Genomic DNA, 15,496 nt, shown 5'->3' on the forward strand with positions numbered 1-15,496 from the left:
CAGCAGACCAGGCAGCATCCATAGGGAGAAGTGCTGTCGACGTTTCGGGCCGAGACCTTTCGACAGGAGGGTTATGGGATAGTGTGGGTTTAGTATTTTTTTAAGGACTATATGGGTCGGCACAACATGGAGGGCTGAAGGGCCTGTACTGTGCTGTAGTGTTTTATGGTTCTATGGTTCTATATATAGAACTGGGGTGCCTAGGACCTTTGCATTGTGCTGTATTTGTCAACATGGCGGGAGCAAAAGATATTAGGAGTGGCAAGGGTGGAGCGCCATGGGATGGGTTTGGGACAGGTGGCAAAGCAGGAGTGCCAGGGATGGGGAAGGAGGGGTGCTGCATCACCCAGCCTGGAGACATCAGGCAAGGTCATTTGTTTCCAAACAATTAGTTCATTGATCTTTAAAGAATGTCTCTCTGGTTCTTCCCACTCCCCCTTCTCTCCCTTTTCCTTATTCCAACCATGATTCCCCACTCTTTGACCCCTTCCCATTCTCAAGACCCCAGCATCCCCTACCTCGCCCACAGCATAAACCAGTGACTAAAACAATCAATAGCCTCCTACACATTACAATCCCTGAACCCCTCACTTGCAGAAAAGAACAGCAACAGTAGCACCAAACCCCCAACACCCCTCTTACACACAAAGAATTAACAGATCACCCACCCGCCAATCGTCCACAAGAAAGAAAACACTGAAAAACTGAAGGAGATCAATATAAAGTGCAGTCCAATAATCACCTAAATCTCAGAATGTGGGAAACACCTTTTCGAGGACAGCAGCCACAGGAGCTCAGTCCTTCCATAACTCCCTTAAAGAGTGACCACCATCCCAGGTTGAACGCACACAACAGTACAAAATTTACAATAATGAAGCAGTGTTCATGGGTTCATAGACTGTTTCAAAAATCTGATCAGAGGGGAAAATCATGATCATGTTCCCAAAACATTGATAATACTGGACAACAATTTTTTTTTCCAAGGATGTTGCTTCCTCAGGAATTTTTGTCTACTTAGACTGCTTGAAGCTGAACATAAATATAATTTCAGACTGCTTGTACCACGTAGGAATTTGGAGAAACAAGAAATTAACTTTTATTGGATATAATGTTTTTAGTTGCATAATGGTGCTGAGGCTTTGCAATAGGTCAACTAAGCTAACAATGTTGTGTTGATGATTTTCATTTTTACTCAGTGTCTGAGGCTTTTCGCTTAAGCGTCCAACTGTAATCAGCCAGCATTGATGGATTTGAGTTGCCCTGATACTGTTTTTACATGACCGCAATGTCCTGGTGATTTGCAGGGAAGAAGTCTAAGTGGGAATGCAGTAAATGAATCATTAGTGACATGTTGCACTTCATGCTCTTGTATGCTTGATGCATGTTGTCAACCAGCTGCATGTAGTTAGCTGAGAAAAGTTTTCAGCAACATTCTTGAATACCTTTCATGTGATTTTCTCCAGTCCCACTAGGAAGTCTTTGAATTGCTTGTCATTGGTGACCTGTTTGATTTGTCGATCAACAACTATGCCCTTCTTAATCTTGGCATCAGTTATTCTGGGAAATTTTGAAATGTCTTCACCTTCCTTGTTCATCACCTTCACAATAACACTGTATGTGTTCCAATAAGACTTACAAGTTTCGGTAGTTTTCTTTCATGTGTAGTGCATAACTGACTGCTATTGAAGGGTTGGCATTGCTGGTGTGTAGTAGCACAGCTTTCAGGTTTAACATTGAAGGATCAATATCCAGGTGCCATTGGGTGGGTCATGCTGGCAACCCAAAGCATGTCCAGGCATGCCTAGACAAGAAACAAAACTGTTCAGCTTACATTGAGGGCAATATTTTAATTGACTTGAATTATAAATTGAAATTACAAATATAGGCAGTTCCAAACAAATGGTGTATGATAGGGAAACTGCATTGTGATTTTCATGATCAGCTGCCCAAAATCCATAAGATGCACCAAAAAGTATTCAGAAAGCAGAAGTCCAGTGTTATGGATTTCCTGTATCTCCTCCCCAGTGAAGGCATGTTCCTAATGGTGAGGTCCTTGGTGAAAAATGCTGCCTTCTTGAGCCATGGCCTCTCGAGGACATCCTTATTGGGTATGCCCATGATGGAACTGGCTGAGACTACAACCCTCTGCTGCTTTTTGTGATCCTGTGTATCGGTGGCTCCATACCAAGGCTGTGATGCAATCTATCAGAACGCTATCCATGGTGCATCTGTGGGAAATTTGCCCCAGTCTTTGGTGACAAACTACATCGCCACAAACTCATAATGAAATATAGCCGTTGGCGTGCCTTCTTTGTAATTGCATTAATATGTTGGGCTCAGGTGTTATGAGCTTTCTGGGCCTAGGCCTATGTGGGGAGCCAGAGAGTGCTTGGTTCCAAACTTTTTAGAATACCTGAATTGATTATTTGTTGTTTAACGATAGTTGTTAATTGTTTAGAATTCCTTGTGTTTTTCTTGAATGATTCACTCTTTGTAATGTGGTCACCTTGTGTTCTCTCTTTAAATTTGTTAACTTTATTTTCATGTGCTCCGGGATTACATGTTATGGGTTTTATTTAAACAAGCACCTGATTAGCGCCAATCATGGGGTCCTAGTTACACTTGCCAGTGCCACTCAGCTAGGCCATCCATGTTCTGTTGGAATTCTTATGGGATAAAAGTTGGTTCCTGTCTCGACATTGGAGTCTGTCTTTCCTCTGCACTTGGGCTCTGACATTGCCAGTGCACATTGTGACACCAAGGTAGATCTTCAGAGATGTGGACACCAAGGAAATTGAAACTGCTCACCCTTTCCACCACTAACCCCTCGATGAGAGCTCATGTGTGTTCTCCTGACTTTTCCTTCCTCTGCTGTGGGCTAATGCTCCAAATGTCTTTTTCACCAACCTGTCTGTCTAGATGTGATGCCACTTTCAACAAATAAGACAGAAGTACATTCTGAAAGAACTGCATGACATTTATAACTCTTGTTGGAAACAAACTAGCTGTAAAGGAAAGAACTGCAGTGAAAATTAACAATGTGCTAGTGAAGTGAACAGCTACCTCACCTGTAGTGTTAACTCATTCAAATCTAATAGTTTAATTAATTGCTCTCTGAGTCACTCTACTTGGAACTAATGTGAAATCAGCTCGAACACTGGGTGCGACACCAGTTAGAACTGTTGAATCTGAACACCTGGCCAACCAACACAGAGATGAGTTCTAATTTGTTTGGCTCAGAAAAGAACCAGACTCAAACATCAGTTTAGGCATGTTCAGATAAGAGATAAGGATTATCCTTATTTGTTGCATGTAATTCAGAACGCAGGAACATACAGTGAAATGTGTCACATCAACAACCAACACAGTCCCAAGGTTATGCTACAAGTGTCACCGTGCTTCTGGCAGCAAAACTTCATGCCCACAGCTCACTAAACACAGCATGTGTGAGTTTATAATGCGGAAGGAAACTGGAGCAGCCAGAGAAAGCCTTTACCATGTCTTTTATTGGTGCTGTGGTGCTAAAGGAACAATCAGCCAACATTCTCCCCTGACATAGGAGTTTCTGCAGCTGCTGGCAATATTGAGCAACACATACAACATGCCGCAGGAACTCAGCAGGTCAGGCAGCAGTTACAGAGGGAAATGAACAGCCGATGTTTCGGGCTGAGGCTCTTTTCTTCTGCAGGCCCAACTATCTAGATGCCACTTACATATGGCACTGGGTCTCAGCACTCCTAACTTTCTAAAGCAAACTCTCTAATACAGGCTTTGGTTTCTTTTATTTTCCTTTCAGGACTTTCCAAAGCACTTTGCAGTAGCACAGTAGCAAAGTGGCTTGCACAGCGCATTACAGTACCAGCAAGCCGGGATTTTTTCCATCTCTGCCTACAAGGAGTTTGTCCATACTCCCCGTGACCAAGTGGGTATCCTCTGGGTGCCCTGGTTTCCTCCCACAGTCTAAAGAAGTACTGGTTGGTAGGTTAATTGGTCATTGCAAATTGCTCTGTGATTAGGCTAGAGTTAAATCAGGAGACTGCTGGGCACCACGGCTCAAAGGGCTGGAAGGGCTGATCGGCACTGTATATTAATAAAATAAATAGAAAATAAATTCCAAAGGAGATGGAATGTCTGCCAAAAATTAGGAAATACACCAGCCTGTTACTTCATACAATCCCATGAATTGCAACTTAATAATAACCAATCGGTTTTTGGGATGCTGATTTTGTGATGTTCTCCATGATACATATGTAGGAATCTGTACGAGTCTTTGGTGACATACCAAATCTCCTCAAACTTCCAGCAGGTTAGAGGGAACTTAGTGTGAAATAGTGGGAAAGCTGTGAGCTTTCACATCATACCTCCACGTCAATTTACTGTTTGTCGTCGCGTGCTCCAGTGCGGGGTGAGGTACAGGTACAATATAAAAACAAACTTGCTTCACTGGCTCATTGATATAGATGATATATGGTATATAAGTTATACAGAAACCCGGGCTGAATTCCGACCTCCGGTACTGTCTGTGTGGTGTCTGCAAGTTGTCCATGTGACTGCTTGGTTTCCTTCCTGTCCTCCCACATCCCAAAGACACGCAGGTTGGTTGGTTGGTTGAATGGGGCATCTCTAGTTTACCTCTAGTGTGTAGATGAATCCAGGCTGAATGAAATATGGAAGAACAAAATGGGTATAGGATTAGAATAAATGATTGGTTGATGGTTGTCATAGATTCTGCGGGCAAAATGGCCTAATTTCCATGATGTATAGTTCTGTGTGAATGTCTTAGCCTAACCCTAATGCGATCCTGTTCTTTGGAGCTTTTGAACCAGGCTGTGATGGATCCAGTCAGAACACCCTCCATGATACATATGTAGAAACTTGTAAGAGTCTTTGGTGACGTACTAAATCTCCTCAAACTTCTAATGAAGTAGATCCACCAGATGCACATTTAACAGTACGTTCAAAAAGGAAATTGAGAGGGGAAGAAAAAGGTAGGGAGAAAGAGCAGGGAGAGTGCAATGAGCTTTCACGGGTGCAAAGGGCCTCACAATGTCCTTTTGTTCTGACACATTCTGCAGTGTTTGAAAATTCAGATTGATCTAATTGATCTAATGTGGCATATAATGCTTCAATTCTTCTCCTTTGTTCACTGGGTCTAATGATTCTTATTCCTTATTCTCATTTAAGGATGCCTGGTAATCAGCAAGGCAATGCCCTCCACTCGCTACGACCAACAGGCAGGAGATTCCACACTACCAGGATCAGGAACAGTTATCACTCTACAATCATCATGCTCCAGAACCAACGTGGATAACTTCAATCACTTCAACTCTAAACTGATTCTATGACCTACAGACACAATTTCAAGGACTCTTTATAACTTATGTTCTCAGGATTATTATGTATTTGCACGGTAGCCTTGTTTTGCACATTGGCTATTTGTTCTAGCTTCTTCTCCCTTCTATCCAATCATAGACTCATAGAAACAGGCCCTTCAGCCCTCTGGTAAATGTTGACCCATTTAGACTGCCTACTCCCATCGACCTGCACCAGGACCAGAAACCTCCATACCCCTCCATACCCCTCCTATCCATGTACCTATTCAAGCTTAAACATTGAAATTGAAATCGCATCCACCACTTGTGCTGGTTACTCACTCCACTCTCTCACCACCTCTGAGTGAAGAAGTTTCCCCTTATGTTTTCCTTAAACATTTCACCTTTTATCCTTAGCCCATAACCTCTCGTTCTAGTCTCACCCAACCTCCATGGAAAATGTCTGCTTGCATTTACCCTATCTATATCCTTCATAATTTTGTATACCTCTATCAAATCTTCCCTCAATCTTCTATGTTCTAGGTAATAACATCCTTTCTTATTCCATCTTTCCTTATAACTCATGGTGTCATCCTTTAAATTTGACTGTTTATTTCCTTCCATTGACCTGCTGATTCCCTCCAACATTTTGTGCTACATACGAACATAAGAAATAGGAGCAGGAGCTGGCCACCTGGCCCATTGAACATGCTCCACCATTTAACAAGATCATAGCTGATCTGAACATGGACTCACTCCAGCTACCTGCCTTTTCCCCATAACCCTTAATTCCCCCACTATGCAAAAATCTATCCAACTTTGTCTTAAATATATTACTGAGGTCACCTCCACTGCTTCATTGGGCAGAAAATTCCACAGATTCACCACTCTCTGGGAAAAGGAGTTCTTGCTCATCTCCATCCTAAATCTACTCCCTGAATTGTGAAGCAATGTCCCCTAATTCTGGTAAGTCTTTGTGTCTTTATGTATAGATTTTCATAAAGTTCTATTGGATATCTTTTTTACCCAATAAATTACTGCAAGAAAATGTATCTCAAGGTCGTATAGGGTAACATATACTGTACATGCCTTGATAATTGCTTTGAACTTTTAACTGTGATCCTGAGAACCAGGCACTTTATTTTTACACAAAGCTATTGGACCCAGAGGAAGCAACAGCAAAATATAATTTTCCTTTCAAGTTGCATTTTCTGAGTTAGTTATTCATTTTGCTTAATATTTGATGTTTGCTACAGCATTTTTTCCTGATTTGCTTTTCAAGTGCAGGAGACCAGAGACCAGAGACCAGGGACCAGTCTTCAAGGTAGCAAGCTGTCATGTACCTTCCAGGATATAAAAGCTGACACACTCAACAAATGCAGATGCCTGACAGTGTAGTCAAGGTCCCTGGTTAGTCCACTTCATTCTAAATAGATGATGTCGCAGTTATTTCAAATACTAAGCACTTGAAATTATGTGGCATTCTGCCAAAGGATTAGAGCCATTGAACTTTAACCTATTTTACAGAGCATAGAACATTACATGCATCTCAGTCCACAATGTCTGTGTGGAACACAATGCCAGATTAAACTAATCCCTTCTGCCTGTACATGATGCATATCCTTTCATTTCTCTGCACAGTCAAGTGCTGATCTAAAGCCCTTTTAAGGTTATTGTAGCGTCTGCTTCTACCTTGTGTTGCAGGCAACTACCATACATTGTGTTGAAAATAAAATTTGCTCTGCAAAACTCCTTTAAAATCAGATACATTCTTCTTCAACTATTTCCCTTTTCCACCTATACCTCCCAGCTTCTCACTTCATCCACCTGTCCCAAGACACCCACCTTTCCCCTCACCCGGCTTCACCTATCACCTTATAGTTTGCTACTCCTTCCCCTCTGCCCACCGTTTTTACTCTGGCTTCTTCCCCCTTCCTTTCCAATATTAATGTGGGGTCTCAGCCCGAAGTGTCGACGCTCTATACCCCTCCATAGATGCTGCACGACTGCTGAATCACTCCAGCATGGATTTCCAGCATTTGCAGAAACTCTTGCATTTATCCTTTAAAATTATTCTTTCTTGCCTTAAAGCTGTGCCGTCTCGTATTTGTGATTTCTACCCTGAGAAGAAAGATTCTGACCACCCACCTCTCATAACTGTTTTGCAATGGGTCTTATTACAAAGGAGCTGTGGGTGAAAGAGTGCTGGATCCCATCCAGGCTGAAAGCCTTTGATAAGGTCCCACATAGGAGATTAGTGGGCAAAATTAGAACACATGGTATTGGGGGTAGGGTACTAACATGGATAGAAAATTGGTTGGCAGACAGGAAACAAAGAGTATAGATTAACGGGTCCTTTTCAGAATGGCAGGCAGTGACTAGTGGGGTACCACAGCTCGGTGCTGGGACCACAGCTATTTACAATATATATTAATGATTTAGATGAAGGGATTAAAAGTAACATTAGCAAATTTGCAGATGACACAAAGCTGGGTGGTGGTGTGAAATATGAGAAGGATGTTAGGAGAATGCAGGGTGACTTGGATAGGTTGGGTGAGTGGGCAGATGCATGGCAGATGCAGTTTAATGTGGATAAATGTGAAGTTATCCACTTTGGTGGCAAGCAGGAGGGCAGATTAGTATCTGAATGGTGTCAAGTTAGGAAAAGGTGAAGTACGACGAGATCTAGGTGTTCTTGTACATCCGTCACTGAAAGTAAGCATGCAGGTACAGCAGGCAGTGAAGAAAGCTAATGGCATGTTGGCCTTCATAACAAGGGGAGTTGAGTATAGGAGCAAAGAGGTCCTTCTGCAATTGTACAGGGCCCTGGTGAGACCACACCTAGAGTATTCTGTTCACTTTTGGTCTCCAAATTTGAGGAAGAACATTCTTGCTATTCAGGGAGTGCAGCGTAGGTTCACGAGGTTAATTCCCGGGATTGCAAGACTGTCATATGTTGAAAGATTGGAGCGACTGGGCTTGTGTATACACTAGAATTTAGAAGGATGAGAGGGGATCTGATTGAAACATATAAGATTATTAAGGGATTGGACACGCTAGAGGCAGGAAACATGTTCCCGATGTTGGGGGAGTCCAGAACCAGAGGCCACAGTTTAAGAATAAGGGGTAGGCCATTTAGAACGGAGCTGAGGAAAAATTTTTTCACCCAGAGAGTTGTGGATCTATGGAATGCTCTGTCTCAGAAGGCAGTGGAGGCCAATTCTCTGGATGCTTTCAAGAAAGAGTCAGATAGAGCACTTAAAGACAGCGGAGTCAAGGTATATGGGGAGAAGGCAGGAACGGGTACTGATTATGAATGATCAGCCATGATCACGTTGAATGGTGGTCCTAGCTCGAAGGGCCGAATGGCCTACTCCTGCACTTATTGTCTATTGTCTATTGTGTCTATTGAATCTAGTGGCAAGACAATATAGGGTAGGTTGCACAGTTGCAAAGGGTTTACAGGAAGAGAGAGACTGTACATACTTGCGTGAATCCTTGAAGGTAGCAGTGCAGGTTGAGAGAACGGTTAGTAAACCACATTGGATTGTGAAAGGTCGGGCACAGAGGGAATCGAAGTTGTGTAGTCCAGGGCCTAGAGCACATTAACGTGACAGAACATGATGTTCGGACGGAGATTTACAGGCAGAATCGTGGTGGCGAAGTCTGGTGTATCCAAGCGGCAGAACCCAATGATTGGATGGAGAGTTAAGTGCCAGGCCAGATTGAAAAAGTCAGGGTGTCAGGGCCCGAGGTGAGGTATGGGGCGGTTCAGGTCAAAACTCCACCACATTTATTCGGCTCTGCACTGAACTGTGAGACTCTCTTCGCAGACTTCAGCTCAGAAATGCGACTTGCTTGCAGTTACTGCTTGCGTGATGTTTTTTTTTCTCATTGCACATTGGGTGTTTGATGGTCTTTTTATGAGCTATTTTATTCTTCTGTTTTCTTATGGGCTCTTTTTTATGGGCATGATGTGGTTTTTATTCTCTGCATATTGGGATTAGTTTATATATATATAGTTTTTTTTGGGTGTCTTTGTTTTGTGGCTGCCTGTAAAGAGATAAATGTCAATGTTACATAACAAATACATACGTTGAAATATCCTTTGGATTGTGGAATTTGGGCATAGAATACAAAATAAGGGAGATAAAGGCAAACTCGAGTTTGGTCATCTGCACAAGTACACATATGCACAGGTGCAAAGATATACTTGCTGCAGCATCACATGCACCTAGCATCAGATAAGCAGTGTTCACAAGGAAACATAAAACATAAATTAGACTCAATTTTTACAATAAAGAGCACAATCAGAACAAAAGAAATAACGTCAATTTTAGTGCAAAGTAATCAAAGTCATCATAGTGATGACAGTGATTAGGGTTGTGCTGGTTGTTTCAAGAACTGAATGGTTGAATGAAGGTAGTTACTCATGAACTTGGTGGTGTGGGTCTTCAGGCTTCTGTACCTTCTGCAGAAACACACACAAAATGCTGGATGAACTCAGCAGATCAGGCAGCATCTAGGGAATGAATACACAGTTGATGTTTTGGGCTGTGACCCTTCTTCGGTACTGGAAAGAAAGAGGCAATAAAAAGGTTGGGGGAAGGGAAGGAGGCTAGCTAGAAGGTGATAGGTGAAAACAGGTGGGTGGGAAAGGTCAAGGGCTGGAGAAGATGGAACCTGATAGGAGAGGAGAGTGGACCAGAGGGGAATGGGAAGGAGGAGGGAACCCAGGAGGAAGGAATACTCAGGTGAGAAGAGGTAAGAGGTCAGAGTGGGGAATAGAATAAAAGGTGAGAGGAGGGATTTTTTTTAACCAGAAGGACAAATCGATATTTATACCGTCAAGTTGGAGACTACCCAGACAAAATATAAGGTGTTACTCCTCCACCCTGAGGGTCACCACATCGTGTCAGAAGAGGGGGCCATCAGCTGACATGTCGGAATGAGAATTAAAATGTTTGACCACTGGGAAGTTCTGTTTGTGAGCAATGGAGCAGAGGTGCATGATGAAGCAGTCTCCCACTTTGCAACGGGTCTCATCAATGTAGAGTAGGCCATATCAGGAGCATGAGACACAATAGAAGACCTCAGAAAATTTGAAGGTGAGGTGTGGCCTCACCTGGAATGACTGTTTGGGGCCCTGAATGGAGGTGAGGGAGGAGGTGAAGGGGCAGGTGTTGCACTTTGGCCACTTGCAGGGATAAGTGCTGAGAGGGAGATTAATGGGGAGGGAAGAATAGACAAGAGAATCATGGAGGGAGTGATCCATGTGGAAAGTGGAAGGGGGTGTTGGAGAGGGAAAGATATGTTTGGAGGCTCTACCTTCTGCTTCATGGTAGCTGTGAGAAGATGGCATGGCCCATATGGTGGGGATCTTTGATGATGTATGTTGTCTTCTTGAGAGCAGTGCCTTCAGTAGATGTTAATGATGGTGGGAAGGGATCTTTCCAAAATGTATTGGGCGGAGTACACTACAGACTACAGCTTCTTATATTCTTGCACATTTGAATCAACAAGAAATGACCCAAGATGTTGCAGATGCTGGAACCTGAAGTAACAAACAATCTGCTGGAAGATGTTAGCAGGTCAGATAGCATCACTGGGGGGAAAGGAATTGTTGACATTTCAGGTCTTGTTTGACCCGCTGAGTTCTTCCAGCAAATTGTTTACCGCTGAGTACAAAATCAAGATGGTTATATTGAATAAAAACAGAGAGTACTGTAAGTACTCAGCAGGTCAGGATTGATCTTGAGGAAGAGAAACCGAGTCAATGTTTCAGATCAAAGATCCTTCATCAGAATGACTACTTCTGTTTCTCTCCTCACAGATGTTGCCTGACCTGCTGAGTATTTCCAGCACTCTCTGTTTTGTATTTTAGATTTTCATCATCTGTAGTTTGCATCTGATTTTTCAAGACTCTGATGAATCTGAGCAAGGTGCTGCGCAGGAAGATTATCAGTTCTGAGGAAGGGTCTTTGATCTGAAACGTTAGCTCTTTGCTCTTCCCACAGATGCTGCCTGATCTGCTGAGTGCTTCCACTGTCAGAGATGGTATGAAGATCCAAGAAAAATTGAGGGATTTCAGCTAATGCACATAGCATGTAGAGTACTGTGCAAAGGTCCTAGGCAGATGAATACATTTAGCTAGGTTGCCTAAGGCTCTTACACAGTGCTGTAATAATTTTATGTATTGCACTGTACTGCTGCCGCAAAGAAACAAGTTTCACGACAGGATAACGATGTCCTCGATTCTGGGCAGGTGAGGATCCATGATGGAGCTGGATGGGTTTGTAACTTTCTGCAGCTCTTTCTGAACTAGTGTAGTAGCCTCTGCATGCCAGATAGTGATTTAACCAGTTAGAATGCACTCTAGGGTACATCTGTAGAAATTTGTGAGGCAGGAACCCTGACCAACAAAAGCTAAAAACTTGATAGTGGTCACATTGCTTCTTATAACATTTTCAAAATGATCGCAAAGTGTGGAAAATCTCATACAATTGTTATGATTAATAATACCTGCTGTATCAGAAGTGCTCACCTCTGTTCTCAAAATGGATACCAGTATTTTAAAATTAATTCCTCTGTAGCTTGTTGTATTGATGAAATTAGTGATTACATTGAGAATCAACTATGCACAGAGCTACAAAAAAAAATTGGGATACAACTGGATGAATCAACTGTGTGAGACAACGAAGCATGGCTAATGGCTTATGCGTGGTTTATCCAAAATGGAGAACTTTATGAATAGATTCTCTTTCGTAAAACGTTAAAAACTAGTATCAACAGAGAATCAATCTACCACAAGCTCAAAATGTTTATTGAGGATAAAAGTATTCTGATTAGGAACATGATTTCTTGTGCAACAACTGGAGCACCATGTATGACAGGTCACCATGCTGGCTTAGTAGCATTTATGAAAAAAGAAATTCCAAGTCTGTTTGCAATCAATTGTGTAATTCATTGTCAACATCTCACAGCCAAAAACCTCAGCCAGCGACTTACTTCAAGCATGGCTCTTGTAATATCTGCTATTAACACAATTAAAGCTCATCCATTAAATAGCAGAATATTTCAACAGTTATGCCAAGATAGTGATGAAGAATTTGAATGCTTGCTTCTTCACACTGAAGTGTATTGGCTGTCAAAATGCTGCTGATTAAAACACTTATTTGATCCTTTTGACACCGTGGTTGAATTTTTGCTCAAAGTCAACAAGAGCTTGCGAAACAAGATTAAGCTTTTACATGGAGATGTGGCATACCTAGTCAATCTGTATGACAAAATGAACATTCTAATTATGAAACTGCAGAGTGAGAATTTCAGGCTAAGAGTACAGTGTTCACTTTTATCGGAAACTTGGAAATATAAAGTATAAGCAAAACATTGGGAGAAGAATTTTCTCACAGTTTCCCTGCATGAAAAGTACGGCACTCTCTTTCACAGATGGTGATTTGTAAGAGTACTGCTAACTCCTGCAGTCACTGAAGAGAGATCTTCAGCATGAATTCAAGGATTTAAATGATCTGGAAATTCTGGACTGGCTAACTAACCAATTTATTTGCGAAATGGAAGAACAGGAAGAGAGTTTGCGAGGAGAAATTATTGAAATTCAGAATGATAAAGAAGCAAAAATATTTTTAAAAAATGTTCACTTTTGTGGTAAGTGATTACACTGTCATATGAAATCTCCTGGTCTTTGGAGAAGAGCTAAACTGCTCTTCATTGTATTTCCATCCTCCTACTTTGTTGAAAGAGGCTTCAGTGCAGTGAACCATATTCTCACAAAAAACAGAAACTGCTTGGACATTGTCACACATGGGTACTTAAGGCTTTTGCTGTCACAAATTGAAACAGTTATTTCAACTCTTGCTAAAAACCATCAAGTCAAGGATCACATTGATATTAAAACTGCTGTATAGTGCAGAGGTACTGTATAAGCTAGATTTAAAGACAAATTAAAAATTAAAGCAGAATAATTTTTCTCATGTTAGCATATGGTAGATATATTTTTCCACTATGGGAGCACCAGAAAGTATATTGTGCCTAAAGTGGGCATTGGCAAGTATGAAGGCAGATTAATAGACAATAGGTGCAGGAGTAGGTCATTTGGCCCTTTGAGCCAGCACCACCATTCAATGTGATCATAGCTTATTGTCCACAATCAGTACTCCATTCCAGCCTTCTCCCCATATCCCTTGATTCCGCTATTTTTAAGAGCTCTATCTGATTCTTTCTTGAAAGCATCCAGAGAATTGGCCTCCACTGCCTTCTGAGGCAGAGCATTCCATAGATTCACAACTCTCTGGGTGAAAAAATTTTTCCTCAACTCCGTTCTAAATGGCCTACCCTTTATTCTTAAACTGTGGCCTCTGGTTCTGGATTCCCCCAACATCGGGAACATGTTTCCTGCCTCTAGCCTATCCAATCCCTTAATAATCTTATATGTTTCAATCAGATCCCCTCTCATCCTTTAAATTTCGGTGTATATAAGCCCAGTCGCCCCAATCTTTCAACATATAACAGTCCTGCCATCCCGGGAATTAACCTTGTGAACCTATGCTACTCTCCCTGAATAGCAAGAATGTTCTTCCTCAAATTTGGAGACCAAAAGTGAACAGAATACTCTAGGTGTGGTCTCACCAGGGCCCTGTACAATTGCAGAAGGACCTCTTTGCTCCTATACTCAACTCCCCTTGTTATGAAGGCCAACATGCCATTAGCTTTCTTCACTACCTACTGTACCTGCATGCTTACTTTCAGTGACTGATGAACAAGGACACCTAGATCTTGTTGTACTTCCCCTTTTCCTAACTTGACATCATTCAGATAGTAATCAGCCTTCCTGTTCTTGCCACCAAAAAGGATAACCTCACAGTTATCCACATTAAACTGCATCTGCCATGCATTTGCCCACTCACCCAACCTGTCCAAGTCACCCTGCATTCTCCTAACATCCTTCTCATATTTCACACTGCCACCCAGCTTTGTGTCATCTGCAAATTTGCTAATGTTACTTTTAACCCCTTCATCTAAATCATTAATGTATATTGTAAATAGCTGCAGTCCCAGCACCGAGCCTTGTGGTACCCCACTAGTCACTGCCTGCCAGTCTGAAAAGGACCTGTTAATCCCTACTCTTTGTTTCCTGTCTGCCAACCAATTTTCTAACCATGTTAGTACTCTACCCCCAATACCATGTGCTCTAATTTTGCCCACTAATATCCTATGTGGAGATCCAGAGATCCAAAGAGATTAAGGGATCCAAAATCATCTTTATTGCACAAGAGATCTGTTCAAAAACATTATAACAATGATTAGAATCTGTCCTTGAGCCTATTTGTGTGTGTTCTCAAGTTTTTAAACATTTTTTTCCCCAATTGGAGGGAGGGGATGGGTATAAAGAATTACTGGGTTGGGAGGCTTCCTTGATGAGGTTGGCTGCTTTCCTGAAGTAGCAGGATGTATTGACGAATCAATGGAGGGGAAGTCCAATTCCTCTCTCCAATTTCTTGTGCTCTTGGGCAAGCTAATTGCCATGCCAAGCTACAAGTATGATGCATCCCGTTAAGGATGATTTTTATAGCGTGTCTGTAAAAATTGGTGAAAGTCATTGGGAAAATGACAACTTTCGGAAAAATTGTTAATATTTCCTTCATCAGAAGTTGGAAAGAGAGAAAAACAAGTTAGTTTTAGGCATCAGAGGACAAACAGAATACCTTTCACTGTAGAGCAGCCCCTTCGCATTGTGCCGGAATGCCACTTCATATTATGTTCACAAGAGTCTGATATTGGATTTTGAGGCTATATTAAGCAGGGGATATTAACTGAATCCTAGCATCAGGATAAAGAATTACTCCCCATTCTATTTCATCTGATTACAAACCTAATTAAATCTCCTTAAAGTTCACTGTGGTACATTGGGCATAGAGTAATTGGTATGCCAACAAACATTATTGAGCAGATTTTTTAACCAAAATAAATGCTATTCATAATAAAAAGTATTTACAACAATAAACCATGCAACAGGGTTTCATTCATACATTTGTAGATAATGCATTTGGTATTAAATTTCACTTTTATAAACCAATAGCAGTGTTGCCAATCATGTGGCCCCTTGGGGGGTACACTAATACAATAACAGAGGGGCTTGCTCACCCAAGTCAGCTCCTCCCTGTCCA

The 15,496-nt window shown here is 41.8% G+C and overlaps 1 protein-coding gene across 5 annotated transcripts in view; it reads left to right on the top strand.

The window, feature by feature from the left end:
- The window catches only part of LOC140740853 (uncharacterized), a 104,720-nt gene extending 97,587 nt beyond the window's left edge, over positions 1-7,133 (top strand). For all 5 annotated transcript variants that reach the window (XR_012101949.1, XR_012101948.1, XM_073070412.1 and 2 more), the window contains one exon: positions 5,185-7,133. The gene's annotated coding sequence lies outside the window, so the exon portion shown is untranslated. The remainder of the gene's footprint in view (positions 1-5,184) is intronic.
- The last annotated feature ends 8,363 nt before the right edge of the window (positions 7,134-15,496 follow it).

This window comes from Hemitrygon akajei, chromosome 17, assembly GCF_048418815.1.
Source record: "Hemitrygon akajei chromosome 17, sHemAka1.3, whole genome shotgun sequence".
Lineage (NCBI taxonomy): Eukaryota > Metazoa > Chordata > Chondrichthyes > Myliobatiformes > Dasyatidae > Hemitrygon > Hemitrygon akajei.